General features: G+C 41.7%; 1 pseudogene; it reads right to left on the bottom strand.

The window, feature by feature from the left end:
• Window positions 1–1,004: 1,004 nt before the first annotated feature.
• LOC101445913 (death effector domain-containing protein pseudogene) lies at window positions 1,005–2,135 on the bottom strand (annotated as a pseudogene).
• Window positions 2,136–14,031: the final 11,896 nt, after the last annotated feature.

Here is a 14,031-nt window from a genome sequence, read left to right as displayed (position 1 = left end):
AACAAGCAAACAGACGAAGGAGCCATCTTGGGGTGGGGAATAAAAAATTAAATTTAAAAAATAAAATAAAAATACCTTGTTAAAAAAAATCCTTAAAAAAAAAAGGAGTTGATACTGAATTACCTCACTTTCACCTGTGATGCCCTTTGCCCAAGCCAGAAGAAAGCAAAGGGGAAAGGGGCTGCAGGGCACACTATGTATTTTCACTTGAGCATGGGAGGAAAATGTAACACTCCCCCTTCCCCTTTTCAAGGGGAATGGGTTTTTTTTTGCTTCATTTGTTTTGTTTTATTAACCAGCCACCTCTTCTCCATCTATCCTGCGTAGTGTGTACCCACGCCACAGCTGGGAGGAGTGACTAGGCTGACCCAGTTCTCTTACCTATTACTCTCTTGAAGAAGATTTTATAAGGGAGAAGAAGGAAGGAACCACACCAGTCAGAAGTTTCAAAACAAGAACGGAGATAAGGAGGCAGGAGCAGCACTGGAGGCCAGGAGAGTGGAAAGGGCCACAGCGTCTTTGTTTTTAAAAAATTCTGTAATTTGGGAAAGAGTGGTGATTAATTTTCAAAATACACTTCAGAGGCCCACCTTCCACAGAGCTCCCTTACTCAGAGACCTTTGGTTTTTCAGACAAAATTTAAGAGCCCTCATAGAGCCAGAAGTATTGATAACCCCTCAATGCGCCTGCAAGCAGCGTTCACTTCAATCTCTTACAAAGACTCAGTTCTCCAGACTTTGCCTCTCCCCACACATTTGGCTCAGTGGGTGGTAAGGTGGCTGTAGAGACACACATTAGGGGTAACTGGAAAAGGGAAACTAAGGGAAAGCAAGGCACACCGGTGCAGGGAGGGGTGGGGACACCACTTCCACCTCCCTTTGTCTTTACCTTAGAAAAAAAAGAGACAGGAAGTGATCGGAAGTGTAGAGAACAAGCCCCAGAACCATAGCTAAGCTCCGGGGTGGGTGGGAGCAGACCCCAGAGAGGTGGAGCAGGAGGGAAGGTCAGGGCAATGCCTGCAGCAGCAAGTTCCTCAGGAATTTCTGTCAGCACATCAGAGCCCTCCTGGTCCACGTTCCCCAGCAGCTTGGTGGCTTCCTGGCCCATAGCCTGCTTGAGGGAGGCTGTGAGAAAACACCTTTAAGTCCTTCTGGTAATTAGCATTGATAGAGCTGCACCAGAATGCGTTGAGGTAGGTGAGCTCAGAGAACTTGATGTCACAGATGATGGAGCCCAGGTCCTGGGACCTGAGGATGGCGTTGGCCTGGTTAAAGTGCTCAAACTGGTGCTCAAGCACATCCTGCTTGTCAGAGAAGCCATTGCCCTGCAAAGCAGTCTCGTGCTGGCAGTATTCAGCCTGGACTTGCAGTGTGATGTCACATGCCTGTTTTTCCTTAGGATCTGGTGTCACTGACTGCCGGTGTTTTCTCTGACTCCTAAGTGTGGCTCTCCTTCTGGCTGGCCACTGGCTACACACCTGAGAGCCTGAAGTGGGGTGGCACACCACTGCAGAGTGTGGAGGCACTGTGTTAGGGGACTGGGGGGGGCCTTGGTTCTGGATCACTGGGGCTCTGGAGGACACACAGCACATTGACATCTCCTCCAGACACTGGTCTAAATACAGCCTGCCTCTTCTTGAGGGTGACTTAGGGCAGCAGGTCATGGCGAGTGATGATGTGCAGCAGCTGCAGCACTTGGTGAGTTATTCTCAGCACAGTGACCCTGGCGTTCCAGTGAAAATGAGAAGTCCTGTTGTTTCGGATGAGGCCACGCTTATAGTCATCAATGACATCAATAAAGAGGACGGAAAACCCACATATCTCTATGCCCACCCTGTAAAACATGTGGCGCAGGCTCTACTGTCCTTGCTCTACCTCACCATGCCTTCTGGCCACACCTGGCTTGCTTGCTGCTTTAGGCCTGCCATGCTAGGGGCTCAGGTGCACAATGCTTTCCAGAATCCCTGTTTGGTAGTTGTAATTCCCACTGGACTCTGCAAGAAATTTAGCTTCACAGGTCTCTTTCTTGCAGCATCCCATTACCTACTCTTAAAACACTGTACTCTTTCTTCTTATCACTTACCCTAATTACAGCTTGACAGTTACTGGCATGATTCATTAATTCATGTCCGACTCCTCCAGTAGACTGTGTGCTACCTGAGGGCAGGGGACTGGCACACAGTAGATCTTTGCTTACGTATTTACTGAAAGTTGCTGAGTGCCTTCTCAGAGCAGGATACTGTGCTCAGACATTTTGGGAACATGCAAAAAGGATTCATGACCAGTACCTCCCACTCTCCCACCCACCCACCCAAGGCACATACATTCAATGGTGGGTGGAAGCTTCAACTTCCAGAGAAGCTAGTATTTCCTTTGTGATTCCCTTGTTCTTTGGAGGCTTTAGAATCCCTGCGCAGGTCCATGATGTGGAACTGGGAGGGGCATAACCCTGGACCCTTAGCCACTCAGCCTCTGGAAATGGCATTTCATGAGGGGAGACCCAGCAGCAAGAGTCATATGTGACATATCTCTGGGGTTCTTTAAGTCCTGTGGTGTGGTTTATTACAATGTCATAGAAGGGCTGCCTCAAACAGGGACCAGATCTTCCAAGCGACAGGCTTTACTGTCTTGGTGAGCCATGTTAATGCTGCCACCTGACTTCTCACTTGCTGCCTATCACTTAAATACTCGTGTCTATTAGTTTATGGTGCTATTCACATACTACAACAGATTGTGTCTGGTCCCTATCTTAAGCAAATGTTTAGGCTAGGGGAATCAACTGAAAGACCAAGTGATAAGTAAATCATATGAGGTACATACACCCTATGCCCAAAACCCTGATCTGAGAGTAAAATCCCCACCCTGTCTCTCTCCTTCTTTCTCTATTAAAAATAATTGTTATTTATTAATATTACATCTCAGTTCCCCCTATTTTTTTTATTCTATTCTATTTTATTTCATTTTATTTTAGGAGGTACTAGAGATCGAAGCCAGGAACTTGCATGTGGGAAGCAGGTGCTATACCCAGTCCCCCATAATTTTCTCTTTTTGACAAACACCTTAACAGAGTAGAGCAGGTTTTCTCAACCTTGGCACTATTGTCATCGGGTTGGGTAATTCATTGTTGGGAAGGTGACCTGTGCATTGTCGGGGGTTTAGTAGCATTTCGGTTCTCTACACACTAGATGCCAGTAGCAGTTCCCCACCCCCACTTGTGACAGCCCAAAATATCTCCAAACATTGCCAAATGTCCCCAACTGAGAACCACTGGGGTAAATGACACTATCTGAAAGTCAATGAATGCATCAGCCTGAAGTTGATGAAATTTGTCCTTAAAAAGACACAAAATGTTAATAATTGGTGAACCTTGCAACTTCCTGTAACCTTGAAATTGTTTCCAAATAAAAAGTTTAAAAAAGATAATTTGGGGAAGCAGATGTGGCTCAAGGAATTGGGCTCCCATCTACTATATAGGAGGTCTAGCGTTCGATGCCCAGGGCCTCCTGGTGAAGGCAAGCTGGCCCATGTGGCGAGCTGGCCCACATGAAGTGTTGGCCTGCACAGAGTGCTGGCCTGTGCAGAGTACTGTTCCATGCAGGAGTGCTGCCCTGCGCAGGAGTGCTGACCCACATGGAGAGCTGGCACAGCAAGATGACTCAACAAAGAGACACAGAGGAGAGACAATAAGAGACACAGCAAGGCAAGTGGTTGTAGCTCAACTGATAGAGCATCTGCCTGCCATATGGAAGGGCCAGGGTTTGATACCCAGGGCCTCCTGACCTGTTAGGTGAGTTGGCCCACGTGCAGTGCTACTGTGCACAAGGAGTGCCATGCAGTGCAGGGATGTCCCCGGCATAGGGGTCCCCACACTCAAGGAGTGCGCCCTACAAGGAGAGTTGCCCCATGTGAAAAAAACGTAGCCTGCCCAGGAGTGGCGCCGCACAGGAAGAGCTGACGCAGCAAAATGATACAACAAAAAAAGCGACAGTTTCCTGGTGCTGCATGACAAGAATGCAAGTGGACACTGAAGAACACAGCAAATGGAACAGCAAGCAGACAACAGGAGGAAAGGGGAGAGAAATTAATAAAATAAATCTTAAAAAAAAGAGAGAGAGACACAGCAGATTGGGAAGCTGAGGTGGCACAAGAGAATAAGCGCCTCCCTCCCACTCCAGAAGGTCCCAGGATTGGTTCCCAGAGTCATCTAATGAGAATACAAGCAGACAGAGAAGAACACACAGCAAATGGACACAGAGAGCAGACAATGCTGGGGGTGGGGGGGAGGGGGCGGAGAGGGGAGAAATAAATGAAACAAATTTTTAAAAAAGGAAAAGACAGCCTGCATTCCAGTTACTTTTTTAAAAACAGTTTTGAGATATAATTCATATTCCATACAATTCACCTATTTAAAGGGTTCTTTAGTAAATTCACAGGCTTATGTAACCATCACCATAATCTAATTTTAGACATTCCTATTCTCCACAGAAGAACTGTATCCATTAGCCAAAATTCCCCTGACCCTCCCTCCCCTAGGTAATCTCTAATCTATATTCTGTCTCTAAATATTTGACTATTCTAGACATTTTATATAAATGGAATGATAGAATATGTCTTTTGTGACTCACTTAGAATAATATCACTTAGAATAATGTTTGTTAAGTTTATCCATGTTGTAACATGATTCAGTAATTCATCCCTTTTTACTGCTGATTTATAGTTTTTGGGGACATGTTTTCATTTCTCTTGGTTATATACCTAAGAATAGAATAGCTGGATCATATGATAAATCTAATGTTTATGATTTTAGGGAACTGTCAAACTGTTTTGAAAGATGCTGCACCATTTTACATTCCCATCACAATGTGTAAGGGTTTCACTTTCTCTGCCTCCTCCCCGAACTTGTCATTGTCTCTCTGATTACAGCCAGTCTTGTGCATATTAAGTATTATTTCGTAGTTTTGATTTGCATTTCCCTAATGACTAATGATGTTAAGCATTTTTTAATGTACTTATTGGCCATTTGTATGCCTTCTTTGGAAAAGCGTCAATTTAAATCCTTTCCCAATTTTTAAAAAAAGTAAGCTTTTTGTTTTGAGATAATTCTAGACTACGTGCAGTTATAAGCAATAACAGAGAAAAGTGCTAAGTTATCTACTACCCAGTTTCACCCAATGGTAACATCTTACAAAACTACAGTACAAGATTACAACCAGGATACTAACATTGATACAGTGAAGCTATAGAACAGTCCCATCACCACAAGTACACCTCATGTTGCTCTGTCGTCTTGGAGTTTGGTATTTTTGTTTGTTTTAAATACAGTAACATATATGACATAAAATTTGCCATTTTAACCATTTTTAAGTGTACATTGCTTGTTTTTAACAAAAGCTAGTACTTATTTCACAGGTAAAATTTCCCTTAGTTGCTGAGAAGTCTGAGTTACCAACCACTCCAGATCAGGGGCATTCCCTATGGCAAGTCCAAGGCCCCTGTCATGAACCCTGTATGTACTGGAAGCATCTCTCTCTCTCATGCTCATTCTTTTAAGAGATAGGTTTTAAAGAGGTGAAGAAAAGACTGTTAAAGGGTTTAAAGTGATTGCCTCTGTGAAGGATTGACAGGGTAAAAATGAGTAGGATTGGAGAGTGAAAAAGAAATGAAAGGTGCTGCTTTTTAATTTTAGCTCTTTGCCTTCTTTTTTCCTCCGAACTTTTTATTATGAAAAATTTCAAGGGAAGTGGAGTGGCTCAAGCAATTGGGCTCCCATCTACCTTATAGGAGGTCCAGGGTTCGATGCCCAGGGCCTCCTGATGAGGACAAGCTGTGTGGCGAGCTGACCCACACGGAGTGCTGGCCTCCGCAGAGTGCTGCCCCGTGCAGGAGTGCTGCCCACACGGACAGCTAGCACAGCAAGATGATGCAACAAAAAGAGACAAAGAGAAGAGATAATAAGAGATGCAGTAGACCAGGGAGCTGAGGTGGTGCAAGAGAATGATCGCCTCTCTCTCACTCTGGAAGGTCCCAGAATTGGTTCCCAGAGCCACCTAATGAGAAAACAAGCAGGCTCAGAAGAATACACAGCGAATGAATAGGGAGAGCAGACAATGGAGGGAGGGAAGAATAAATAAATAAATAAATCTTGAGAAAAAAATTCAAACCCACAGAAAAGCTGAAAAACATTGACAATGATGACATCAAAAGAACTATACATAAATTGATAAACTGGGCTTCAATAAAATTAAGAGCTTCTGTTTGTTGAAAGACTCTGTTAAGAAAAAAAAGCCACAGACTAGGAGAAAATATGTATCTTATTTACATACTGGTAGCCAGAATATATAAAGAACTTATAAAATTTAATAACACAGTCTAGTAAAAAATGGGCAAAAGATTCAAACAGCTACTTCTCCAAAGAAGAAATACAAATGGCAAATAAGCACATGAAAAGATGTGCAAATCATTAGTTATTAGGAAAATAAGGATTAAAATTACAGTGAGATACTACTACATGCCTATTAAAATGGTTATAATCAGAAAAACTGACAATATAAAGTCTTGGTGAGGATGTGGAGAACTAGAACTCTTATATATTGTGCATGGGACTAGTAAATGGTACTACCACTTTGGAAAACAGCTTGGCAGTTTTGCATAGTTAAACATAATACCACTCCTAGATATTTACCCAAGAGAAGTGAAAATTTATGCTTGCCCAAAAACCTACACACAAATGTTTATAGTGGTTTTATTCATAATTGCCTCAGATTAAAAAAACCCAAATGTTCTTCAGCTGCTAAAAGGATAAGAAAAACAACTGTGCTACATCTATATTGTGGAATACTACTCAGCAATTAAAAAACAAACAAATCTATTGATACATGCAAAAACATGGTCAATTCTCAAATGCATCCTGCTAGGTGAAAGAAGCCAACATACTATATGATAGCATTTATATGACATTCTGGAAAAGGCAAAACTAGAGGGATGGAGAACAGATCAGTGGTACCAGACATTGCAGGAAAGGGTTATTGATTTAATATTTGTCAATATTTGGCCATGTTTGCTTCATCTATATATTAGTGTGCTTTTTGTTGAATAATTTAAAAAGAAGTTATAGGTATCATAACACTTCATTGTTAAATACCTCATCATGCATCTTCTAAAAATACACATTTTTATATAAGACATCTAAGAAAAGTCATAATAATTTCTTCAATTGTACTCAAAATGTCTTTTGTAATTGCCTTTTTCTAACAAGGATCATATAATATATTTGGATGTCATGTTGCTTCAATATCAATCTAGAACAATCTTCCCACCTTTATCTTTCCATGATCTTTTTATCCTGGCCAATTGTCTTGCAGAGTGTCTGTTTCTGGACTGGTCTGACTGCTTCCTCCTGCATATGTCATTAAATATATTCCTTTACCCCCGTATTTCCTATAAACTAGAAGTTAGGCCTAGAAGCTTGATTAGAGTCAGGTTAAGCACTTTGGGCAAGAATATTCCACAGGTGATGGAGACCTATTTTTCCATCATGTTGGCTTCCTTGAAAACCATTTTCCTGTCTTTCTGTTCCACACCATAAAGGACTTGTGTACATCAGCAGCAAAATCTTGTGGAGGGCCTGCTGTACTTTGTACCAGCTCGATACTGAGGTCACAAATATCAATAAGACAGGTGCTGTCCTATAGGAGAAGAATGAATGAAATAGCATGTTTTATCATCCAATGACTACTTAGTAAGTGCTACAAGGGGCCAAGCTAGGTGCAGAGAATAGAGATTAAGCAAATGCCAGCTATGGTCCCTGCCCTGTCTAATGCAGGAGACATTCATAATAGGAAAAAAAATCCAGAAATAATTCGCAATAAATGCTATGAAAGTAAAGTACAGGAATCTATGGCCCTGAAGGTCACGGAAACCTTACCTAGAAGGTGTGCCACATGAGCTGAGGAATAAAGGCAGAACAGGTATCAAGTAGGTGAGAGCCAGGGGAGGGCATGGCACATTCAGAAGGGGAATGGAAGAAGGCCAGGATGCCTGCAGTGCCAAAAGGAAAGATTAGTGGGAGAAAGGGGAGGGGAGCAGGTCCACATGGCTTTCATGGTGAAGGCTTGAAAGAAACCTGCCTGTGTGATCAATTAGAGGATCAGAAAATGCTTCCCTGAGAGAATGATGTCTAAGCTTCTAAAGGGAATCCAAGTGAATGAAGACAAACGGAGGGGGGATGATGGGAAGTAAAGGAGCGAACAACTAACTAGTGTGTTGTTGGAATTAAATCTGTGTAGGAACTTAGGTTCAAGAAAACAATGAAGGGGGGCGGATGTGGCTCAAGTGGTTGAGGGTCTGCTTCCACATGGCAGGTCCTGGGTTTGGTCCCTGATGCATCCTAAAAACAAAAAAACAAACAAGCAAACAAATGAAAAAACCAACTCAGGGAAGGTGACGTGGCTCAGTGGTACAAGGTACTGCCCCCAGTACCTTAAAAAAAGAAACGAAAGAAAACTATGAAGTATTCTTGCCAATAATTTTAATTTGAACCTAATCAAGTTTCTAAGACTTAACTTCAGGTTTACAGGAAACACAGATTGTTTCAACCTTAAGTTGAATTAAAAACCTTAACCAGAGAAGTTCAGAATTATAATCAGACCAAATCACTGGTCTATGCTGTCATCTGAAAGAACTGTGGATCCTGGAAGAAAAGATGGCCTGGTTAAAGTTAGTGTTTATCAGCCTTTTACTTTGTCCCACTTTCCTGAATATTCAGGTTAGGCCAAAGAACTCAAACCCATTCTCCAATAGAATCATAGCCCTGCTATTATTGCGTTTAATAGTAATAATGATATAAATAAATAAAAGAAAAAATACATGTTCCCCTAAGCCACATAACTAACCAGTGGCAGAGTCAGGATTCAATCTAAAGTTGCTGGCTCCAAATACCTGGGTTTAAAACTATCACACAACTCAAGCCCAACAGTAATAGTAATCATGGTACCTACTGAGATGAAGGTAATAGAAAAGGACTTTTTGCAGGTAATTCAAGGGCTGGAAGGGATACTCTTTTAGCACAATAAGAGTGCAGGAGTGATGCCAGCAGGAGGATAACTGATCCAGTATGAGTGGCTGGGTTATTTTTAGTTGCTCCAACAGGAGGCCAGGCCACAGTGGGCATCCCTTTCCATTTCCTATCCTTCTCACCCTCCATCAGGAAGAGAAGATGATGGTACTAGAGATAAGCAGACATTTAGGTGAAGGAACAATGGGGTACAAAGGAGAAAAAGGATATGAAGGAGGGGAAGATAAGGGGAGCATAAAGGAAAGGTTGGGGGGAGGTCTGCTAACCAGAGGTGGGCCTCCTGGTACCATGGCCAAGTAAGCCCCCTTGCCCACAGCTGAACTTAAGACAAGTTGAACAGCTTAGAGAGTCCATGCAAATCTCTGTCATCCATGTACTCTGTATTGGTTAAAATATGATGTATGAGCCTGAATAAAAAGAGTCACTCACCACCCTCCAGCTTCAACAGTCAAGTGGAAGACAGTTTTTTTTTGATGGGCTTCCACTAACTTCTATTAATATCAGGTACTGTGCTAGGTGCTTTAGATAAATACACTAAACCTTAGATAATTACTTGCCTATGTCCACAAAGCTACCAAATCAGAGAATTTTTAGTACTATCTGTCTGATTTAGATGGTCTAGAAGAGTGCTTCTAACACTGTCTATAAGGGAGGACCAATTTTTAAATTTTCCAGTCATCATAGACTGACAATTTTATAAGATACATAATTTTGTAAAACACAAAATGAAATAAAAGACATGCAAAATATAAACCCAAATTTCTTTTTAGTACATTCAACAGACTAAAATTACTGTCAAATAGCTGTAAACGTTTCTAAACACTGTCACTGTCTATGGAGGTATAAATTGGGCTGCTTTAAAAAAGGGCTATTTGCCAATATCTATTTGCATTCTGAGTTTGATGGATTCTGGGAACTGTGTTGGAGGCAGTTCACAGGAGCTCCCAAGAGCCAATTGTGCACATTTCTTTCCAGTTCCAAGTTCATAATGCCATGTGGTAGTCTGCAATCAGCCAAGGTGCTAGAATTCACACCATGGAAACCAGCAAGTGCTACAAATCAGCCCCAATTCCCCTCTTTTGTTTGTTAAACATTTACCAGGATTCTACTGTCTACTTGAGTGTCTACAATCTAAAAAGCACATTACCCATGATATAGCAGTTTTTCTTTTCTAATTTTGCACTTATATATAGGCAGGGAAGTACAAGTTTCTTTGAAACATTGTTTGCAATGGGGAAAAATTGGAAACAACCTAAATATCTATTGTTGGGGAACCGAATTTTTAAAAAATTACTGGATATCTATATTCTACAGTAGTTGGAGTCAATGAAGTAAATTTATAGGTATTAAAAAGGGAAAGCCTCAAAACATATTGTTGGTAAGAAAAAGCAAATTGCAGGACAATGCATACAGCATTTATGTTATAAAATACTATAAAATACCATAAATAAATAATACTATGAATATGGGTCTATATACACATAGATATAAAGCAATACTATAAATATGAGCATATATACACATAGATAAAAAGCACAGAAAAGCCTGGAACAAGACTGGAGAAGTGAAGGACAGAACTGGTGTCGGGTATTGGCCAAAGTAGACTTCAACATAATTATAAGGTTTAAGTATTTTTCAAGGATGATATATTCATGCATTATTTGTGTGAAGTTCAAACTAAGACAAAACAACTCCTGAAGACAGAATGTTCATAAGCTTCCATAAAACAGACCAAGGAAATGGTCAGGGTTTGCGGGTCCTAGACTGGGAGGCACCCTACTCCTGGAATACAATCCCTCCCTCTCCATTTGCCAGTGGCCCCCCTGCTTCTTGGGCCAGCCCAAGGCTTCTCCCCTAGGGTACTGTGGAAACTTTGTGAGATGTCTCTGGTTATCAGGCCAGGCTAAAACCCTTAAATACTTCCGAAAAGCACTGAAAAGATGATTCTCTTTTCTCCTCTGCAAATGTAATTCAAAATAAAAAATACTATGTAAGTAAGGAAACCCTATAAATTTCTAATTTTTTTCATGACACAAGGGTGTTTTTGGCATTTGAAACTAAAATCAAAATTTAAAAAACTCTAAAAATTTTTGACTTAGCCAGAGGCTACTGTTTAATTCTGATTCACTGTGTAATTTAGCATCTGGTAATATAAGGATGGGAAATGAAGTAGTCACCAGCAATCATCAGTCCTTTCTCAAAGGGCAAGAAGGATAAAAGAATGGAAGGAAAGTTATAAGTTGAATTACTACTTGTCTCCTCAAACCAGCACCTTAGCAAACCATAAACACAGTTAATTGGCTAAACTTCCAGGTGCAAAACTAGGTGTGGAGTTTGAATTGCAAAGAACAGCCCAGGCTGTAGTTACCATAGCAACCACTTCTCTCCCTGGGCTCATTTAAGGCAACAGCAACAGGGACTTGCTGGGTCTTGCCACTCCAGCAGTGATTCCTGGGCTGGTTTCCCAAAAGGCATGCAGGTCGATTCTCCCAGGGTTGGGTCCCCAGTGAGGAGATTTCTCCAGCTCTTAAGGGACCTTCAGAACCAAATTCCCTTGGCTTTTAGTTCCACTGTTCCCTAAGTGTACAGGGAGAGGAGAGAGGACTATTTGTTAAACATTTGCATTACCCTTCCCCATTTACTAAAATTATGTGCACATGCATTGATGAGGAACAGGCTCTGCTGCTTCTACCTTTCTCAGGAAGGGAACTGATCAGGCCCAATAATACACCACCAGATATTCTTGGACCCAAATTACCATGTTTTCTTGTTTCTTCATTTAAAATTTCCTGATAGTGGGGGAAAAGTTTTTTCTCTTAAATTCCCTATAGACGATGTTTAAGTGGTATACTATCTAGCAAATGGTTACATCTATGGTTTAAATTATCATTCAATAATTTGAGGTGATATGCTTTCTTCCAGCTCAGAGGGGATCCAGGGAAAGCACTTTCTTGCTAAAGGAGGAACAAAGTCAGGTAGAACGTCAGCACTCCAGGGGATCTAGAACCTCACCTCTAGCCCCCACTCTAGTCAAGTTCAAGTCAGCCTGGGGCTCCAGGGAAGAATGAACTGTTACATGACCTGCCTGCCTGCTTGTGCCATTCTTTGGCTGATATTGTTTGAAAGCAAATAGAAAACCTTTGGATAAAGATAGGTTTTGCACAGAGCAACAACCTTCACCCCTTTAGGTCTTCCACAACTGAACTCTGCTTTGAGGGTAAGGCCAGGAAAGGATTTGTTTTTAAGAACTCTCATCCCACTCCTGCAAACTGCTTGCGGGACAAGGCTAAAAAAGAACATGAATCTCATGGGCTAACAAGACAAAGTCTTCTCTTAGATGTTCTTCCTGCTTTCCCTTACCCTTCCAGAATCTAGGCCCTGGCCATTCCTTTCTCTTGGCATCTAAGAGACCCTTAAAGTACAGTAGACCTCACCTTCCTTTCCCATTAAGCTAGAATGTCCTCACAGTTCTGCCCAGAATGCTACAGATTCTGCTTCTGGCCTCAACTCCCCAGGGAAAGAGCACGCCTTGGGGTTTGTTTAGTTGCACAGTCCCACGTCTGTTAGCAGTCATAGGCTCTTTCTCCAGCTATGTTTAGATTTGTTTGATTCTTTTCCATGGGAACACAACTGCATTAGGTTTGCTTTTCTCAGCTCTCCATTTATAATAACTTGTCAGCAAGAGCCCGAGCTGCTGCTGAGGATAAGTCGGATGCAACCTGGGTTTGTAAACATGCACCAGAGAGAAAGGCCCATTCCGTGAAGAAGTGCGACCCCACCCACTCCAGGAAAGGTAGTCCCTTTCCAAGGCTAGATCTGAAGACACTGCCAAACTAGAAAGCCTTCATTTATTTGACTTCCCCACCCTACCCTGGAGTACCCTTTTACCCTTCTAAAGTGTGCCCAATTTTAAAAGCTTTGGCTTTCTCCAAATCAATGCTACAATTTCTTCCATTACTAGTCACAACAGTTCCATAAACTTTCCTTGGCGATGCCAGCACCCTCTGACTTTGCTGAAACTCTCAGAGCAATTGTAGTGTGTACCATTCAATTTAGCACTTAATTGGCTACTGACTTAAATTGCTTGTAAATTGTTTCATGCTTACTAGTTTCATCTTCATAACTAGATACTGTAATTCCTGACAGTAGTAATAATGACAAAGTAATAGTAGCAGCAAACACTTATATATGTTGACTCTGTCAGATATTGCTCTAAGCGCTTTCCACATGTAACTTATTTTTTTCTCCCAATATGCCCACTGAGGTAGATGTATTATCACCCCCTCTTTTTTTTTTTAACAGATAAAGAAACCTAGGTACACAGATGTAAAATAAGTTGCCCGGGGTTACAGAGCTAGCAAGTATAAGAGCTTACTCTTTGACCAGGATTTGACTCAGGTATTTTGGCCCATGGGGGCCAAAAAAATGTTGAAGACTATTTCCTAATTCCTATTCACTCCATAGTACCTAACCCTGTGAATTGGATTTATCATCTTTAATTTCAGTTGAGAAAACGAAACTTTCCTGAGGTCACACAGCTAGGACCCAGAGAGGAGTTGTGATCCAAATCTAGTTCTTGACTTTAATGCTTTATTTTCCATACTAAATGGAAACCATGGATTTGCTCATTACCCAACTCAATCATCACTCCCATAATGAGTGCCCTTGGATGCTCATTCATCTCATGCACATTTGTAGGAAGACTTTGGGCCCAAAACTCTCCCTGTGCTGGGGAAGGATACTAAGATGTACAAGACAAGGTCCCAGCCCTTAAGGAGTCTACAATCCTGGGGGAGACTGACATGCAAACAAGCAGGTGTAATGAAATGTTGTAGGTGCTGGGATGGCACTTGTGGAAGTTTAGCAGGCTATAATAAAAGAAGTAGAGAGGTTGGAGTAGATCCTGGATTGTTAACACAGGGAACTGAACTCAGCTTTTCTTTAAAGTTTTTAATCCAA

This window comes from Dasypus novemcinctus, chromosome 17 (genome assembly GCF_030445035.2).
Source record: "Dasypus novemcinctus isolate mDasNov1 chromosome 17, mDasNov1.1.hap2, whole genome shotgun sequence".
NCBI lineage: Eukaryota > Metazoa > Chordata > Mammalia > Cingulata > Dasypodidae > Dasypus > Dasypus novemcinctus.
Note: the sequence above shows the minus strand (reverse complement) of the source record. Positions and strands in the feature narration are given on the sequence as shown.